The sequence below is a fragment of the Lissotriton helveticus genome, chromosome 5_1 (assembly GCF_964261635.1).
Source record: "Lissotriton helveticus chromosome 5_1, aLisHel1.1, whole genome shotgun sequence".
Classification (NCBI taxonomy): Eukaryota; Metazoa; Chordata; class Amphibia; order Caudata; family Salamandridae; genus Lissotriton; species Lissotriton helveticus.
The window spans coordinates 366540196-366560799 of NC_136065.1; the positions used below are offsets into that span (position 1 = coordinate 366540196).

General features: G+C 46.7%; 1 long non-coding RNA gene across 1 annotated transcript in view; it reads left to right on the forward strand.

Moving 5' to 3' along the window:
- The first annotated feature begins 17528 nt into the window (after positions 1 to 17528).
- Positions 17529 to 20604, forward strand: part of LOC144753165 (uncharacterized) — a 68586-nt gene continuing 65510 nt past the window's right edge. The window contains exons 1-2 of the long non-coding RNA XR_013594227.1: positions 17529 to 18014; positions 18114 to 18229. This is a non-coding gene — a long non-coding RNA (uncharacterized LOC144753165). The remainder of the gene's footprint in view (positions 18015 to 18113; positions 18230 to 20604) is intronic.

Sequence of the window (20604 nt, forward strand, 5' to 3'; positions counted from 1 at the left end):
CACACGCCCACAGCACAATGCAGACACGCCCACAAGGGACTACTTTGCTGGCACGATTCTTTTACCTTTTAAATGTATATGGTGGGCGTCTGCATAGCCTATGTCCTTCTGCTGCAACTGCCCTTTCCAATGCTGTATTGGTTGTTGTGATTGGTGCTGTGGTTCCTGAGATTAACCGCCTCAAAGGTTTGGGCTCTCTCTTTATTATATTATTATGGATTTCAAGAAGTCACATTCAATGACGATAGGTGGGAAGCGGGTGAAAAAGGCAAGATTTTTCTGCAAAGGCCTGGAACTGACTAAAGTACCAACCTTCCCATATTTAGGGATAGTATTTGATGAAAGAAGGTGTGATGTGTGATGTGATGTGATGTGATGAACATTTGTATAGCGCACTACCACTCCAGGGAGCATCTTGGCGCTTGGACTCATATGCTGAAGATGGACAGAAATAAAGTTCTCAATCAGGGCGATTATATCAACGATTTGCAGACTAAGTCTGCCAGACTATAAATCCATGTCTTAAGGAATTTCTTGAACTTTTTTTCGGGTGTGATGGTACGCAGTTGAGGAGGCAGCGTGTTCCATGCCTTTGCACCTAATACTGCCCAGGACTTTCCTCCCTTTGTCATCAGTTTGAATTTTGGGACACTCATTAAGTTGGCTGTAGCGGATCTGAGTTCTCGAGTGGGGTAATATCTATTAAAGTATTTGTAGAGATATAGTGGGCCATGCTTATGAAAAGCCCTAAAAGCAATCGTCAGGACCTTGAACAGGATGCACTTCTGTATGGGAAGCCAGTGAAGCTCCTCTAGTGCAGCAGAGGCCGAAGATTTCCTTGGCCATCTAAGCACCAGTCTTGCTGTTGCATGCTGGACCATCTGCAGTCTATGTAGGGCAGATTTATTAGCCCCTGCATTCAGACTGTTGCAGTAATCAAGTCTGGATGTAATCAGCTCCACTGCAACAGTACGCCTGGCAGATAAGGGTAGGAGATCGAAAAATTTCCTAAGGCCCTTTATGATGTTAAAACATGATCCTGCCACTTCCTATGCCTGCTGTTTAAACAAGAGAGTCTCGTCAAATTTTATACCCAAATTTCGTGCTGCCACGATGGTATTGGGCGGGGCTTCTTCCTCTTTTGGCCAGCAACTCTGGGGGGAGAAGAGATTGTTGTGACCAAACGGCAACATTTCTGTTTTGGCCGAATTACATTTAAGATGGTTATTTTTCATCCAGGCAAAAGTCGCCGTTAGACACTCTTTTAGGGTCTTTTCGGCGATTTCCGGGTCTACATCAAGAGCTAGGACTAGTTTGGTATCGTCGGCATACGCTATAGTGCTGATGCCGAAGGAGGAGATGAGTTCGATCAGAGGGACCATATACAGACTAAATAAAATAGGGCTCAAACTGGAGCCCTGCGGTACCCCAGACAGAACCACCTTCTCCTCAGAGCAGAACTGGCCCAACATTGTAATCTGCCTTCTGTCCTTCAGAAAGTTTGTAAACCACTTTGACACGGTGCCCCCTATGCCAGCACTTGTAAGGCGATGTAATAGAATAGCATGGGACACCATGTCAAACGCTGCAGAAAGATCTAACAGGATCAGGATAGCCCTCTTGCCCTGATCCAGTGCAGCTCTGATGGTCTCTGTGGTATGCAGTAGTGCAGATTCTGTAGCGTGATGGGCTTGGTTAGGATGAAGAATATGATTCTCCTCCAAATAAGCCACCAGCTGCTTTTTGACGCAGGCTTCTGCCAATTTACAGACAGCCAGGAGAAGCGAGATAGGCCGTAAGTTAGATAAAACTGTAAGATCCCGTAATGCTTTTTTCTGTAAGGGTCTTACGGCAGCGACTTTCCAGCAGGCTGGGATCTCTCCTGTTTGAAGTGATGAATTGAGAATTGAATTAATCAAAGGGTTGACCTCATCTGTTATGGCTTTTAGCAGTGCCGGCGGACACCGATAAAATGGTGATCCTGACTTAATTTAGATATAGCTTTGGAAGATTCCTCCAAACTGATCGGGGTGAAGGTTTCCCAGATTACTAAGTGTGGCTTTTTATTTTGAGGATTGTAAAATTCCTCTGAAACCTCCGGATTAACCTGGGGAAAATCTTTGGTGAAGTTCATAACCTTCTGTTCGAAGAAGGTTGCTATCTCATTACAAAAGGCCTGAGATGAGAGTATTTTGGGGTTCCTGAAGTTATTGACAATTTGGAAGATTTCCTTTTGATTATTTTTAGAGGCTTCAATCAGGTTTGTGTAATGTATTACTTTAGAGCCTTTAATGGCTGCATGGTAAGCTCTTCTAGCTGTTTTATAGGCCTCCTGATCATTACAATTATAATGTCTGCGCCATTTCCGCTCTAGGACTCTCACTTTTCCTAACGTATCTTTTAGTGTGCAAGTGAACCAAGGAGCAGATATTTTCCCTTGTCTTGTTTTAAACTTTGTCCCCCGAGATTGAATCCTTTCCCCTATGGTCCTCATCCAATCCTCGTAGCTCTGATTGTCCATGATCGCGTTCCCCACTGATGATGGTCTACTCTCCTTCGCCCAGGTGTTGAGGTCTGGATGCTCTATAATTTTCCCCCAGCATGGAGTAGGCGTCCTATTTTCAGGTATGACCATCCTCATTGCCTTCTTGCCATCAGTTTTAAGGCTGAAAACAATAAATTTATGGTCCGACCAAGTTTGGGTCAAAGGGGATTCGACCTTCATCGTGTCTAGAAGTGAACTAATACAGTCTAAAATATGCCCCGCTTTATGTGTGGGTTCCACTGCTAATATCGACAGCCTCAAAACTTGAAGAATATCTTTAAAGGACTTCACATTTGGATCACTAATGCTATCCAAGTGAAGATTTAAATCTCACAATAAAGTAAAATTGGCAGATTTAAGAGAAAGACTAGTCAAAACTTCGCCCATACTTTCTAAAAACTGAGTCGCTTGTCCCGAAGGGCGATATATCAGAACCCCAGCGAAGGTGAAAGAGTCGTGGGCCTGGAGCCTGAATCCAAGACATTCTGCCCCTTTAATATCTGATAATTCCGTAGTGGTGCATTTCAGAGAGTCCCGATAGATAATCGCCAGTCCCCCTCCCCGTTGGAGAGGTCTGTCTAGCTTCTGAATTAAAAAGCCCAGAGGCAAAGCCTGAACTATATCCGAATTGGACCAGTCTCTGAGCCATGTTTCCATAATTAGTAGACAGTCCAGGGCATTTTCTAAAATGAGGTCATATATGTGGAGTGCATTCTTACACATAGAGCGGGCATTTATGAGGCCCCCCGTTATGACTCTGCGTATCTCATTCTCATTCCCTGACGGTCTTAGGTACGGTTCTGCTATTTGTTTACATTCGATGCAGCTTATCGGCCCTACCCATTTCTCAACGTTAAGGGCCTGGTGACAGTAAGTAGGTTGTATATTTAATGCTAGTAACCTATCCCTGGATATCTTACCAGTGGTCAGTCCCTGGGCAGAGTTTCCAGCCCTCGGCCCGTCCTCTGCGCGGATGGGCGCAGACGGGCTGGACTTTGGCTTGACTTCGGCGCGACTTCGGCGCGACTATGGCGCACCCGCTGCTCGCGTCCGCTGCGCGGAGAAGTAGCCATTTTCTTTTGAAGTCCCATCAGCAGCGCTAGAGCGCTGGGACTTGTAGTTCCTCCAAAGTGTCTACAACGTAAACAGTTCAAGCGTCTCCGACCACAGCACCTAGTCGGCTGCGGAAACTCGGAGGAGTCAATGCTGGCTGTTACGGTAAGTAGGAGTGACAATGTGACATGAATTGAGGAATTAAGATGTATTTGTAATGCGGCGCAAACAAAGAAGGTCAAGATCAACCAAATAGTTAAAAATAGGCAGCAAGCAAACTATCACCCGGCTTTCCGCCTCAGGTGAGCAAAGAGTCTCATGAGCAACGCGCGCTCCCTTCTTTTGAAGTCCCGTCAGCAGCGCTAGAGCGCTGGGACTTGTAGTTCCTCCAAAGTGTCTACAACGTAAACAGTCAATTGTAATACTTTATTCGATAGATTTATCATAAAAGTAGGTACATATCCTATCTATTACAACAATGAAATACATAAGGTAAAATACAACCGATAAAAACATTAAAAAAGCTTATTTACAATAAAAAGTACAAGGTAATATAAAATGCATCAGAGAATATAAGCAATTCAATTTCATCAACTTGACCACAATCATCTAGCAGATTTGTTTTTTAAAATAGTGGTACGAATCAACCATGCCCTACCCAAGAACTTTGCAACCCGACAGATCAGGGAAAGAGAGGATGTATCGGATGTAAGAATATGTAGGGCCGTCTTGCATTGTCTTACTCCGAGTTCTTTACAAACTGGTTTTAACCATTTTCTTCTAACATCCCTATATGCTTTACAGGCAAACAGAAAATGTGGTAGGGAGTCCCTAGGGCAAGAACAGCCCAGACAGGTAGCTGGCTCTAACCCGGGCCTCTTCCATCTCTCTGTAAAATCATTTAATGGGAGTGTTCCATATCTAATTTTTTAAAAGAGAGATCTATCTTTAGGTACTTGTATAAAGTCCAAGAAAGATTCCAGCTTCCTGATGGGCTTATGCTCTAGAAATGTATTAGTTAGGGCCCTCCACTTAATACTATGTAAATCCTCTGCCTGAACCCACTCCCAATATATTTGTTTCATACTTCCTTTGGGAGGGGGTCTTTGAGCCGACCAAGCATCTTCCAGACCCAGGTCTACGAGCAGCGTCCTTAGATTATTCAGCCACTTGATTTTCTTAGAGCTGTTCAATTTGATTAATTCGTCCAATACTAGAGCATAGTTCGCCAGTTCGGGAGTCCTCCTTAGGCGCACCCAGAACAGTAATGGGCGGAGGCGAGCAATATCCTTAATTGAAAGTTTTCCTAGATCATGGAAGAGGGGTTTTAAGGGTGTTGAAAGAGGGAGGACACCAGATCCCTCATGAACTTATTTTCTGCTTTAGTCAGTTCTGTGGTGTTTTCAAACCCCCACATTTCTGAGCCAAACATTGCGGAGGCTAACGCTTTCCCTTCGTATACCACAACAGCCGGGGCTATAGGTTTACTAATTATTTGTTGGTTTCTCAGTATTGCCCCCGATGCTCTTTTAAGATTTAGGAGCATTTTGGTCACATGAGAGTCCCACTTCATTCGGTTATTCACCCTGATACCTAGATAGTCAAACGCCTCCACTACCTCTAATGGAGATCCATCTAGGGTAATATTAATCCTCCTTGGTTTTCTAGATGTTGTCAATACCATCAGCTTGGTTTTAGAGGTATTAATAACCAAACCCCGGGAATCACAAAACAGTTTGAAACTATCCAACAATTTCTGTAACCCCATAGGGGTTTTGGCCATCAGCAGGGTATCATCTGCGAAAAGGAGGGTAGGTGTTTTCTCTCCCGCCAGGACCGGGGAATCGGCCGGGTTCTCCCTCAAATGGGCTACCAACCCATTTATAAAAAGAGAGAACAAGGTCGGTGCCATCGCACAGCCCTGGCGGACCCCCCTGTTCACAGAATCCCTGGCTCCCCCATCTGATTTTTGCAAAATGCTCCTCATGGAGCTTTTTGACAAATTCAAGGAGATAACGTGGGAAGCTCATATCATTTAGAACCTGCCGTAGTTTTACCCGGGGGACCAAGTCGAAGGCGGTTTTCAGGTCAATAAAGGCCAGGCATAGACTTCCTTTCTCGATGGACACAGTTTTCCAGTAAACCGCAAAGAGTCTGAAAACCTGGTCCATCGTACCCACCCTTTCCCTGAAGCCCGCCTGGAAGTGTGTCAAAATGTTCCCCGCATCAATCCAAGCCCCTATTCTAGAGACAATAACCCTGCCCACTACCTTTTGTACCGCATCGATTAAACTAATCGGCCTGTAGTTTGCAGGGTCCTCCCCTGCGCCTTTCTTAAATATGGTTACAACTTCAGCTCCCTTCCACGACTCGGGGACCGGATGTCCCCGTACAATTAGGTTCATAAGAAGGGTGATGAAGTTGGCCCATAATGGGGGGTCGTGTAGAAATAAATCACCGGGGAGTCCGTCCGGCCCTGCTGCCTTTCCCGGGGTTACACTCTTTATGGCCAATTCAACCTCGTTGATGGTAAAGGAATCAGATGGCTCAGTGGTATCTGTAGACCTCTCACTCAGTGGCCCTTGACTTTGATCTTGTTCCATCTCCCCAGAATATAGTTTGGAAAAGTGTGAGAACCATTGCTGGTCCGTTATGTGGTTTGGGACGGATTCTTCTCCCCTTCTGTTCAGTTTGTTAGTTAAATCCCAGAATAGGGTAGAATCTTTTAGCTGGGCAGCTACTTTAAGCTGCTGCCAGTGGTTCTCCTCCCACTCCCGTTTTGCCAGATACACCGTATTTCTATATTCCTTTCTAGCGTCCCTAATAGCCACGGGATCTTTGCTATGCAGTGCAAGGGTTATAGACTTTCTTTTATCCCTACATCTGGCAGTGTACCACAAATTACAACACTTGGTCATATTATTCTTGTTACTTCTAGGTACCTTTGTGGTGAAGAAGGAACCTAGTTTCTCTACAAGATTGCTATATAAAACTCTTAGGCAAGGTCCCTGCGTGGTATTTTCGGGACAGATTGAGTACGGACAGTTCCCTGCTCATCGCTATTACTAGTTCTTTAATACCAGACAGTGTTTCTTCCTGACAAGCCACCTCGGAGGAGTCAGTGCTGGCTGTTACGGGAAGTAGGAGTGACAATGTGACATGAATTGAGGAATTAAAATGTATTCGTAATGCGGCGCAAACAAAGAAGGTAAAGATCAACCAAATAGTTAAAAATAGGCAGCAAGCAAACTATCACCCGGCTTTCCGCCTCAGGTGAGCAAAGAGTCTCATGGGTGATGCAGCGTACTTTAAAAAAGAACAGCCTAGCTAGGTCCACGGGGGCTGTCTTGGGTTTTGCTAAGCGGATAGGTTCAAAGCCACTCCCAGCCCTTATGAAGATATATAACGCAAAGTGTGTCCCCATGGTGTTATACGGGAGTGAGGTATGGGGCTATGCAGATGCTAGTGAAATACAAGTAGCAGAAATTATTTTTTTACGAAAATTGCTGTAGCTCCCAGCATCTGCTGCTAATTTTAATATACATGAGGATGTGGGTGTTGGCTACATCCAAGATCAGATTGCTGTGGCCCCATTATTTGGCTGGCTAAGAATCTGGGCACAGCAATCGCCTAACCTAAATCAATCGATAATCCTGGACTGTATGTCCCTAGATAGAGCCCTTGCTATTCCGTGGCTCAGATATATTAAAACACAAATGGACATCTTGGGCAGTCCCGACCTGTTTACAAACCCAAGGGCACTGAGCAAGGTGGCCATTAAAGCCATAAAATCTCAGTTTCTAAACAGGTCCATGTCAGTGAGGGAAGAAGGGGAGCTGGTCAAACCTTCAGTCAGGAGCTTTGCAATGCTGAGTATAGGAAGAGGAATCCAGCCATACTTGACGTATATAAACAAGCCATTCCATTTGTTTGTATGGACAAGATTCCAGTATAATATGTCCAATGGTTTTTCTTTTCCAAAAGGTTTTTCCAAGGAGGGGGTTCTTGAGCCCTGCCCTGTGATAACTTTTCAGAACAGAATACCTTACATATGATTTTTTTTCTGCGATTTTTATGTTTCATAACACAAGAAATTCATATTGCCATTGCCATTGAGTCTGGTTCAACAAACCACGTCAAAACAATAACTTGTACTTAAATGCAATCTTTGAATGTAACTGGGGATGAACACACTTAGTAGTGGCAATAATGCATGTAAACTTTGATCATGAGTGGTAGTGAGCATTAATATTTCAATAAAGACAAATGTATATGCATGTCTGAATGATTAACGTACTCATACTAACTTTTAGCATGAAAAATTCAATTAAAACACTGCCTCTATGTTGGCATGTCATTTCTGATCACAACAATTGTAATCATAAACGTTTGTCCCTAGAAAGTGTTGTGCATCATGACAATGCATGTTAACCACATTGAAGCGCAGACCCTAGTGCTATAAACTTTGCCCCAAGACAGCACTGCATACCCAGCTGAACAGCACATGCTCCAACCTGGGGAGTGATTGAGAATACCTCAGAAACGTCTGCTAGTTATTCTTTTGGAGTCCCATCTAACTTAGGGTGAGGACTCCTGAAATCCTGTGGCTGTGTTGCTCCTGCAGTTCCCCCTGCACCCTACAATCCTTTTGGTGGAGACCTTGTTGTACCGGGGCTACAACGGAATGATAACGAGCAGGTTGTTGAACAAAACAGGCATGTCCCACAGGGCATTATGGGCGCTCCTCGGCGCTACATGAATTTTTAATTAGCGCCTCTCCCATTGCGTCGGGGAGAGCTGTGACTTTCTTTTTCTCTGTTCAGGGGTGTGCGGTGCCACCTGGGTCCCCTGCACTTCCCATTCATTAGGAGATTGCTCAGTGACCGCCCCTGGCTATCACCGCCGGATCCCCTCACAGTTGCCTGGGCTATCGATGCCTTCTCAATCCCATGGTCGCAGGGGCTCCCGTTCCCTTTCCCTACCTTTCCGTTGATTCCTCAGGTCTTCAGGAGGATTCGGTTGCATCGGGCAGAGGTGCTTCTGGTATTTCTGAAGAGGTCATGGAGGCTCTGGTTTTCCATTCTTCAAGGTTTGGCAGTGTGTCTCCATTGGCAGTTTCCCCTGAGCCCATCTCCACTGCTGGCTCCCCTTCTCAGCCCGTCCTCTCTCCTTCGCCTCTGGCTGGGGGTTTGGCACTTAAGAGGTTGAATTTGTTGGGTCAGGGTTGTTCGCTGGAGGTGGCTCGAAGCATCCAGTTGTCTCGCAGACCTTCAACCATGAAGTCTTATGGGAGACATTGGAAGAATTTTGACTCCTGATGGCATGCGCAGGGTTTGTCTTCTTTATCCTGTGATCCTGTCCGGGTGTTAGACTTTTTGAGGGATGTATTTGTAATGGGTCTCGCTGTCTTCACCCTCTGTGCCCAGTGGCCTGCCATTCTTGCCTTCCTGGGTCCTGAGGTGGCCTGGTTCTTCTTTGGTGTCTCGACTTTTGCTGAGTTTTTGGCTTCAGCATCCTGTTTCCCGCTCTCCGGTTCCAGCCTGGGTTATTCTCTTGGTGCTACAGGCATTGACCAGCCCACGTTGAGCCCCTGTTTTCTGTTGACCTTAAGTTCCTTTCTGCTAAGGTCCTTTTTTTTTGTTAACTTTGTTTTATTGAGTTTCAGACAATGGAAAATACATCGTACAAGCATCTTATAATGCTGCAACCATACCAGGGCCTCCCATGGCCTCCCAAGCCACTTCGTGAAGCAATGGTGCAGACCGCCTGCATAGCGAATGTCCCGGAGTGCCTGACAGGTCAAGCATCCCTGCTAAGTTCTCTAAACAGAAACTCAGTTTTACGATAGGAACTAAAAACCACCAACATCCTCTCCCTCTCCCACACCTCCCGGAACCGGTGTGTCAGAGATAGGCCCAGAGTACATTGAGCGCACTGCGACGTGGGAACGCCAATGCCCCAACTGTGTCCTCCGGGTGAGAAGAGTCTGTGAGTCTCAGAAGGTGGAGGTATTTCGGGCACGTGACTTCATTAAATTCTGTCAACAGGATTGCGAGCAACAGCTGCCAAGTAGTAGCGAAAGTGGACAGAGATTGGGTGAGGGAAGCCTGAATGCACTCCATGCCTGCTATATACCACAATCTGTGGAGCCACCCTGCGTGAGTCGGTCGGGTCTGTGTACCCCAGAGCGACGACATGTGTTGCACTGCCTCCCCTCATGCTAATCCCATCTGTTTTCCCCGGGTTGATTTCGGAGGGAAAGTAAGTTTATTGGGTAAGCCCAAGAGTGTGTATGCTGGGAATCTAGGGATTTCGGTGTCAAAGTGTTTGTCGATTTCATTAAGAAACTCTGTCCAGTAACCCCACACCTCCCGGCATCCCCAGAGCAGGTGAGTCAGTGTACCTTCCTCGTTGCATCCCCTCCAGCTAGTAGGACTCCGAGCAGGGTTACCTCTATGCAGGCGGATTGGCGTTAAATACCAAAAGATGCCGACTTTGACAGCCGCCTCCCTGCTCGCAGTGTTCCTTGCGGTGTGATTTCCTCTGTAGTATGGCCTGCCACTCCTGATCAGAAAGAGCCCTACCCAGTTCACCCTCCCAGCGTTTCTGACCCACTGAATGCAGTGTAGGGAGCGGCGGCTGGAGCATGCGATAGAACTCCGAGATCAGTTTCCGATCCGATTCTTTAGTGACTAGCCATTTCTCATAAGCCAAAAGCTTCCTACTTACCAGCGGGTGTACCTCTGGGTGCATCAGCCAGTGTCTAAGTTGGAAGTATTGGTATCTGCTCGGGTTGTGAAGGTCATAGAACTGCATGAGGTCCGAGAGTTGCATAAACCCTTTGAGATCGAATAAGTGGCCCGCCGATTTGCACTTGGATGCACGCCATTGCGAGAAAGCCAGTCTGTCCATCGCAGGTTCAAAGTCCGGGTTGTCGAGCAAAGGTGTCAGCGGTGAGGGAAACGTAGTAAGCCCCCGCCGACATGCGACTGCGTCCCAGACTCTCATAATTGTGCGTGTGATAGGAGATCTATTAAGATATTTCGGCCTGTCCGCGCGTTTCAGGAAAGGCACCCTCCAAAGAGCAGCCTGGGTCATCCCCCGGTCCTGAAAGAGCCACCTCTTTTCCGATTCTGACCGGCTCCACTCCACTAAATATCGGAGTTGGGCTGCCTGGTAGTATTGTAGAAGGTTAGGGATCCCCAGCCCTCCCTCATCCGGAGTACGATGAGACATATCCCTGCGCATCCGCGACCGTTTCCACGCCCAAATGAAGTGTTGGATGGTGTCCTGGAGCTTGCGGAGAATTCCTAGGGGTGGGCCGACAGGGATGGTTTGGAAGACATATAAGATTTTAGGCAGTATGGACATTTTTATCGCCGCGATGCAGCCCAATAAAGATGGCAGATATTGTTGCCATTGATGCAGATCACCTTGGACTTGAGAAGTAAGTTGCGCATAATTCGATGAGACCGTCTGCTCTGTGGATGGGGTTAGAGTAATTCCCAAATATGGGATCTCTGGGTAAGCTCGAAGGTCCCCAAATTCCAGGGGTATGTTCGCCGGCTTGGAAACATTGCTACCCAGGGTAAGAAGCATGGATTTCCCTGTGTTAATTTTAAAGCCCAACACCACACCGATAGGCCTCAAACTTGCATAGGAACGCTGGCACGGACTGCTCAGGTGTATCCAGTGCCGCTAGAATGTCCTCCGCGTACAGATTAAGTGTGTGGAGCTCCCCACCGAAGGAAACCACCAGGATGTCAGGGTTGTACCGGATTCTCTGGGCAAAAGGTTCTATGTAGAGCCCGAAGAGGAGAGGGGATAAAGGGCACACCTGCCTCGTTCTTCTCTGGATGTAGAATGGACGTTATTGCGTACCGTTCACCCGAATCGATGCCCTCGGCTTATCATAGCAACTCGCGACCCAGGCCCTGAAGCGATCCCCGATGCCAAAGTGTGCCAACGCCTTATCTAGGAACCCCCAGTCCACCCTGTCAAACGCCTTCTCAGCATCGATCGACAGTAGCATGGCGTCCGACTTATTATAGTGGGCTTTGTTGATTAGATGCATGAGGCGTTTGGTGTTGTCGCTGCATTGGCGGTTCGGGATAAAGCCAGATTGGTTAGGCTCTATGATGCCAGGCAGCCTCGGGGCCAGTCTGGAAGCTAGAACCCCCGTGAATAGCTTTAAATCCAGAAGGAGTAAGGAGATGGGTCTGTATGTGGAACATTCAGTAGCATCTTTCCCTGGTTTGGGCAGCACAATGATGTCCGCTTCTAGCATATCCGGTAGGATGGTGCCTGGCCCCCGAAAAGAATTAAAAAGTCGGGTTAAAATTGGCGCTAAGAGCGGGCAGAATGATTTGTAGAAACCCGCAGAGAAGTCGTCTGGCCCTGGGGATTTAAATGTTTTGAGTCTGGAGATCGCTCCGATCACCGCCACAATCCTGATAGGCGCGAACCCGTATGTTGTTTCTACGTGATCTGTTTTCAAGATCCTCCGCATGGGCTTGGAGGTTCACCTGTTGCTCCTTGAGACAGATCAGTTCTTGTTGGAGTTGTTCCACCTCCGTGCTCCGGGTTTGATCATTATCCTCAAGAACGGCCACACGTTCCCCCAGGCCATCCACGTCACGCCGCATCTCCCTCACCTCTCCCACCACCTCCTGTTTGAGCATATGGAAGTCCTCCCTGAGTGAGTTGAAGAGCGATTTAAGGAACGTACGAGTGATCGCTGCCTCCCCGCCTGCGTTGTCCGGCTGTAGCTTGGATGGGGTTGGAGACGGAGGGCCTTTGTCCCCTTTGGTGGGTCCCTTGACAAGCATGTCCGTGAGGGTGCGTTCTCCATTTTTGCGCGTCGAGGCCATGATTGCCTCTCCACCCCCTGCAGCCCGCTCTCGAGTCCCCGGTCTTGGGCTGTGAGTGTCTCTGGGGCACCGTCAGGTCCCGGTCGCCGGTCCGCATTTCCTGGTGAGGCTGCTGTGACCCAATACTCGGCAGAATCTCCCAAGAATACTGCCAATTTTACGCACACCCCCACCTGGCCGCGGCGAGTATGTGTATAGCGGCGCTACGGCGCAAGGCCCACGGCGTCCACCGAGAGGTGTTCACTTCAGGCACCAGTGGAGTGGGCCGCCACTCGCTGTGGGTCCCCTCAAGCGTCAGGATGGCAGCTATGACGAAGGCCAATGTCCCTACCCCACTAGTCCTTAGGCGTAGTGCTCTCCCTAGGTGTTGGTGCAATCCCCACGCGGGGGGCCGGTGGTCACCTCAGGCTGCGTGGTAGCGGACCCCCAGATGGTGTTCCCAACCACCTATACAGGACCTGGTCACAAGTCTGCCTCTCTCGCCAAAGTCCTCCCAACAGCCAGACCCCTGACTGGCTTTGCAATGCGCCTGGTGTTGGGCCCGCTGGCAAAGGGCCCCCCTCGCCGCTCACCTGCTGATGCATGTAACGCCCGCTGTCCAGAAGACCCCGCACCTCCTCATGGGAATCCTCGTGGTGCTAGGCCCGCATCACCGGCCTTGAGTCTCCCGCCGTCGCCACCGGTGACAAGGCCGCAGCGATGGGATGCCACCTGGGCTGCAGGAAGCCCCCCCGGGCGAATGATGGACCGATGTGACCCAGTAAGGTGGGGAGGGGCAGCCGGCTCGCCTGCTGATGAGGCGAAGGTCCCGCACTGGCCTCAGAGCCGGATCCCCACCATCGGCGCCATTTCTCTGTCCCTGTCGCCCGACCTTGGCGCCACAGTCCTCCGCAAGGCCCCGCGTCGGTTGACACTTCCCTCCGTGCCGCGTCCTCTGTGCTGCCATGCCGGAACTCTTCGGACCCAAGGAGGCTCTTGTCTGCGCCACTGTTTGATGGCGACCCCCGGTGCCAGGTGAGGCCCAGCAGCCCCGGCCTCGATTTTCGACTGGGCCGCCCGGGACCCAGGCAGCCGCCTCCGGCGTACGTGAGGGGTCACCACCACCCAGGAAGCGAAGGTCGTTGGTGTCTGCTGGATTCTTACTGCCACTGCTCAGCCGCCATTACAGGACCCCCGGCCTCATGTGCGATGCTGAGTAAGCTGTCGGGCGGCTCCCCCGAAAGTCTTTCCAGGGCAGCTCCCCACCTCCTCTCTTGATGCGGCCCCAAAAGTGGTTCTGGGGGACACTTTGAGCCCAGTTAGGCCGGAGAAGAGAGCCTGGAGTGAGGAGCCTCCTAGAGACACGTCCGCCTAGTTCGCCATCTTGGCCACACCCCCAAGGTCCCTTTTTTGGTGGCCATTTCTTTAGGCAGGTGGGTTGGTGAGGTTGGGGCTGTTCTACCTTCTCCCTCTTTCTTACGTTTTTACACGGACAAAGTGACTTTAAGGCCTAGCTCTTTCTTTCTGCCTAATGTTTTGTCTGCCTTCCACTGTCAGAAGGCTATTGTCCTTCCTGTGGTTTTTCTTGATCCATCTTCTCTTGAGGAGGAGATTCTCTATTCCCTGGATGTGTTGTGGGATCTCCACATCTATCTAACAAGTACCCGTGGTTTTTGGAAGGTGGACTCCCTTTTTCTGTAACTTACTGTGTCTCTGGGACAGGTCTCAAACCTTCTTTGTGCACTCTGACTAGGTGGGTGAAGTGGGCTGTGATCTTGTCCTACGAGGCTGCTCACCAACCTCTTCCATCGTACGTCAAGGGCAGTCCATTTGGGAGGTTTCCTCGTCCTGGGCAATGTTTAAGGGTGCCTCCTTACAAAATATTTGTAATGCTGCTACATGCACCTCTCCTCATACTTTTGTTTTCCACTATTGTCTTCAGTTGGGGATGGCAGCCTCTGCTGCTTTTGGCTCTCACGTTTTGTCTGCTGTACATGATGCATGATTTGTACATTTTATTTTTTTATTAAATTGACCTGTTGGTTTTGATGCATTCTTCTGGTCTTCCTATTTTTTATTAACCCTATGGTTAGGTATGGGCTTCTTGATAAGGAATGGGACGGGAAGACGGAGGAGGAGGTAATGCCCGCTTACTCACTGGTAATCTTCATTACTGCGAGTCCTGGTCTTCCTATTCTATTTCTGAGCTCGTCCCTCCCTCCCTCCCTCCCTGTTTCTGTTTGAGTGATTGATGTGTGTTTCTTTTTTCTTGAGTTTTCTTTGGTATTCTCAGGATGTGTGTTTGACGCGCTTCCCCTGTTATGCATGCCTGACAGGATAGGCGGCGCCATATTTGGGAAAGCATTTTGGCTTTGCTAGGTAAAAGGTTTCTGTAGAGCAGACAAGCTGCTCCTTGGTATGGAATGGAGCGTGAAGACTGGGACTGCCGTCTTGCTGCTTCATCCCACAGCGACCGCCTGCACTTTTATGACTGCACCCTGGCTGATACAGATACACCATATGGATTAATAATCTTCAAGTTGTTAAGAGAGGGGTCGCCTGCCTTATAGGTTATAACTTTAGGTATAACAAGTTACTCAGGTCATCAGGCCCCCTTCCTATATTAAGGCTACTCTTTAAAGAGCGCTTCGGGATGCAACTTGAATTGATGTGAAAGGTGCGATACGGTTCTTATGCTTTTAGGTTCATACCCTGTACTAAGGGTTCTCCTCAAGAGCGCCATGGGATGCAGTGAGAACGGATTTGAATTATATTTCTCGGTGCTGTCCCATTCTTGAAAACTGATGAGATTAGGCTGAATAAGACACCTTTATATTGGACGTGGCATCGTTGGGGGATACTTATTGATGCCAAGACAAGTACAGCGCTACGTTTTTAAGATATTATTTCCTTGGACGGGAAACGATTGTCATAAAGAATCCCCCGCTCTTTTTAAATATCTGGAGGGGTTTGACCCCATCCTAACCTAGTGCCCTGAAGAAGTCCTGTATATGGACGAAACGCGTCGGCTGTTCGCTTTGTTGAATGCTGTGTTTCTCTCAGAATAAAAAATAAAGAAAGAAAAAAAAGAGAAACACTGAAGACTTTTCTGTTCTCTGGATATGGACAATTGCCTTATTTGTGTTGATGGAATGATCTTAGGTGGTGCACCTTTGTTTCCTTTTACAAATTGTTAAAATTCCGTTGGGATCTAGTACTGTGACGGTGGGTACTATAACAGAGTGGTGCACACAGCCCCCACCTTCTTAGTGGGCAATTTATTAATAGAGTAGAAAAATCGGGTTAGGTTAGGAGGTTCCGCTGTCAGTGTTTGTTACTTTTTGACTTTTTTTTTTTTAGAGTTTTATATAGCGCGATCTAGACCCGAAGACATTGGGTATCGGAGCGCTTTACATAACACCAGTTTCGTTACATGAGGACACATTCATTTTTGTTAGGCATGGGGAGATCAAGTGATTTGCCCAAAATCACAGGATGTTGAGCGTAGTTGCCGAGACTCGAACGCGGTTCCTCCGCTTCGACATCGACCGCTCTAGCCGTAAGGCTACATCATCTTTTAACTTGATACTGCATGGTGACAAAAAGCATGGGCTCTGATCCTGAACTGAGCCAGAGAAATATGGCATTCCTAAATGATCCATAAGCTGTATAGATGTGTTTTTGGTCTTTGCAGAATTAACTTTCTCATACAGGTTATGCCCCAAATCGGTATGACTGGTGTCTGTAGGCCATGGGGAAGCTAAGCTGTACAATGCAGTGTCACTGCAGACTAGACAGTAAACCACACAGACTTTCCCTATGAGTGCACACTACCATTATGAGGTCTATTTGTGTCAATACCCAATCCTGCAGAGTTCCCTCTGCGCCAGGCTACCTGTGCGGAGTTACCGTGCTGCGCACTACACAATGTGTGCACACGTGTTCTTGTGTAACCAGCCAAGTGCCTCTTATCTGCGCTGCATCGCAGCGTCCTTATCTTAAAAGGCACAAACTGGCGGTAAACATGCGCAGTCCATTTTCCATGAGTTTACCGTGGGTGAGTCCCACAGTAAAAGGTCAAAAACCAGGGGATCAAAAAGAAAACAATCCGGTGGATTAGATGAGCAGAACCATCTCTCACACCCACAAAGTTCTACTTTAACCCAAATGCTCTTCAACATATACCTAGAACTCCTAGGTTTACTACTGCAAAACACAGGCACCGAAATACACCCATACGCAGACAAAAAACAACTCTACCTAAAACTCCCTCTGATAAAAAAAAAAATGGACAACAAGGTTCCAGTTTCTGTGCCCGCTGGGGGAGTATGCTTTTGGCTCCCCCACCTGACCTCAGAGGCAGATCCTGGGTCTAGTGGTCAATTTCGGGATTTAGTAGTATGCAGGATTTCATGTGTGCTTGAGTTGAAAGAAAATCAGGATATCAGTTTCATATGCAGTCATAGTACGCAAGGCAGAGAGGTGTACATCAGTTTGCCAAGCAGGGATCATTCTCATTCCAACAGTCTGTTTCTAAATAAAGGATTGATCCATGTTCGATTGGGAAACCTTTTCTTTACCTGCTTTTAATACATGCCACAGATCACTCACCTGTACCTTCATGTAAGTATCTTTGGTAGAGCGTTGCCGGTAGTACCTAAATTGTCTATCTAACTCGCTAAACTAGATCGATAACTGTTTTATATCAAAAAATAATCTTGACAATGTTACACAAATTACTGCTCTTGGATATTCCAGAATAGCAAAATGGAAACAAATATCCCGTATTATTTTGTTTGAAGAAATGTGCCAAACCTAACAGCAGTCATCGCTGCGCACAAACCTGTCCGGCAGGGACACACGGCCAGTGTTGTCCGCTTCTGGTGCGTCATTGCCGCCACACGGGCCGACGCTCCGTTACATCACACAGACCACGCTGAGCGTCATGAACATCTTTCACCAGACCCCAGCCGCCACCACTCACTGCGCACCCCATAGACCCTTTCCCCTCGTTAACTTAACTCCCACTATTCCCTCGTGCAGCCCCTACGCGTCTCCTCCCTTCCCCGCCACCACTAAAAGCGACCCAACGACAATACTCTCGCACGGCCTTGTTTTTCAATCCACCATGTCGTGCTGCCCTACTCGAAGCGCTCCTCCCCCTTGCTGCCCTCCTCCCCCCTGCTGCCCACCTCGCTGCCCTCCACCTTGCTGTCCCCCGCCGTGCCCTCAGCTTTGTTGTCCTCCTCCTCCTCCTCGCTGTCCCCCTCCTCGCTGTCCCCCGCCCTGTTGCCCTCCTCGCTGCCCAACGCCTTGTTGTAAAAGTAACAGCTGCTCGGACCGTATCTGCTAGTAAGTGCCTAAACCATGCGGGACAAGAGCCTCTACGGCCGGCGTCGCAAACTCCAAGCGCTACTCTTTCTTGTAATGGTCGCCGTTGTGGCCTTTTCGCACTGACGTCTACTTAACACGCAACGATCGTCCTTTGGAACTTGTAGACCCCCCATCTCAGGATTCGCATCCGTGGTCCACCTATAGGCTGACCATTTTCCAGACTGATTGCTCAGGTATTTTAATTTGAGAGTCTATGTTGCCCAGGCAACCAGTATGTGTGCACCAGTCTGTATACGACGCTTTCTCTAAATGCCTACCTGCTTTTTATATAGTTACAGGATCGGACTGTGGTACCTCGAGAGACCAGGCCATTCACACCTCACTCAGCCCTGTAAGCTGTGACCCTGGGCCTAAAGCATACCTGACAGCTGGATGGCGGTCGAAGAGGGTAAGGCCATATGTTTAAGAGGGTGGTCCTATTAAAGTGAAATGAAAAAGGATGATGCAGGTTTTCAAATGATGGTTCATTTATGAGGACTTGTTGCATTTTAGGAGGGCGCATATTATTGAAAAGTTGGTTATACTCTTAAATGTAGGGTTAGTTTACAGGTATGATGGAGATGTGTGTGCGACTAAAGTGTTTATACTCTGGAGACTATGAGAGGGAAGGCAGCCAGGGTCGTATTGGGATCACAATTTGGCCCGGGCGTTTCCCAAAAAGTGGTCTACATTCCCAGATCATCCCTTTGATGGACTATCATCTGCTTAGTCTTGTTGAACTATTTTTTTTGAAGAAATATTTGGTAATTAAATGTTTGAAAGCTTCTGTAACCAGTGACATTGGTACAACTAGAAGCACTACATTTTGGCCGGACGGGCAAGGAGGAATGAAATAGCTTAGGGTCCACAACACTTGATCTGGCTAAGGTTGTCATCTGGATGGTATTTTAATGTCCTGGACGGTACTTCACGGAAAAAAAATCACCCAAAGTCTGTATTTTTTTTACTGTGACCAGTATATACTTTAAATAGTAAATGAAAGATGAAAGCACTCTGGGGAGACAATTGGCTTAATGGCCAGAGTGGCCGACTTTCAAGCTGGGGAACCAGGTTCGAGTCTGGGGAGGCTCAAGCATTCTGTGATTCTGAACAAATCACTTATTCTCCCCATGAATAAAAAAAAACAAGCGTTTGCAATGCATTAGGTCTTGCATTTGCGAGAGTTTGAGCTATTGGCATTGTAAATGACAATGCATTTTATTGATGTGTTCTGAAAACCTGCAAGCAGTGTGTAAACACAGTTTGTCTTTATTGTCGTTGCTTACAAGAAGCAAGGCTGGCAGTATCAGTTCATTCGACGACTTAATGCCATAAAAGTGATTATATCATACAACAATACATTTCATTTTCACAATTTAAAAGAGAACTAAAGCATTCCTGATATCAACCATGTAACCATGACCTAAAAATACAATACAATAGAGACATTATATAAAATACAATGTGCAAATGAGCAAATTCATTCAAGTACAAATAGTCCCTATTTTCTTTAACATTCCTAATATCCACCATAGACATTATATAAAATACCAGATGCAAGAAAGCCAGTTCAGTCAAATACCAAAAGGATCCCTATTTATAATATTCCTGATATCAAACCAGAAGACCGAAACCTAATATATAATACAGTACAAAACATTTTATAAAGTGCAAGGTGCGAAAGAGCAACTCAGACAGATACAAAAAGTCCCCATTGATGGCATTCCTAATATCAAACCAGGTGACCGAGATCTAAAGTACCTATAGTGCAAAAGCATTATATAAAGTGCAAAGTCTAAGAGAGTAAGCCCGATCAGGTATTGTAGTCCCAGTTTATGACTCCTAGTGTGCCTAGAAATAAAAACATGTAAAAATCAAAACATAATGACTGTTAAAAAAACAACTTTTTCCTACACCTAATGGCTCTGATTAAAAAAACGTGCGACCCCAAAAACAGACTACTGGCATTGTAAATGACAATGCATTTTATTTATGTGTTTTGAAAACCTGCAGGCAGTGTGTATACACACAGTTTGTCTTTATTGTCGTTGCTTACAAGAAGCAAGGCTGGCAGTATCACTGGTGCTTACTACCAGCTTGCTTCTCGTAAACAAGGACTATAAGTACAAAGTGCATGTTTACGCACCTTCTTGCTGGTTTTCAAAACACATAAATACAAGGAATTGTCATTTACAATGCCAATAGCTCAAACTCTCGCAAATGTGAGGCCTATTGCATTGCAAATGCTTGTTAACAGCAGTTTGAGGCTATATCCTGCATGCCATGTTGTCTGCTGGCCCTTAATTATAATGCAGTTACTTCCTACCCATTTTTGCTCCTTGAACCATTTTGTATTCGGTTCACAAATAGAATATCGATGCCCAAAATATCCCCATGCATAAATATCGAGTCATAAATATCGATGTAAAAAATAGCCACATCCTATATTTATAATGGGAAGTATAAAAATATCGGGGGAAAAAATATTGGTGTAAAATATATCGATGTACAAAATATCGATTTTTTTTTTTTTATATATGTAAAAAATAATGTTAAATATATTAAATAATAAAATTAACTTAAAAAATGTGGATTTATTATACAGTCACGTATAAGAAATAAATGTAATTTAAAAAATGTAAACATTCATATAAAAAATGTAATATATATATTTACTTTAAAACAAATAAACTTATTTTTTTTACATGTTATAAATATATAAAAGTTTACAAATATATATGTATATATATATACATACACACACACTTACAACATAAAATCTAA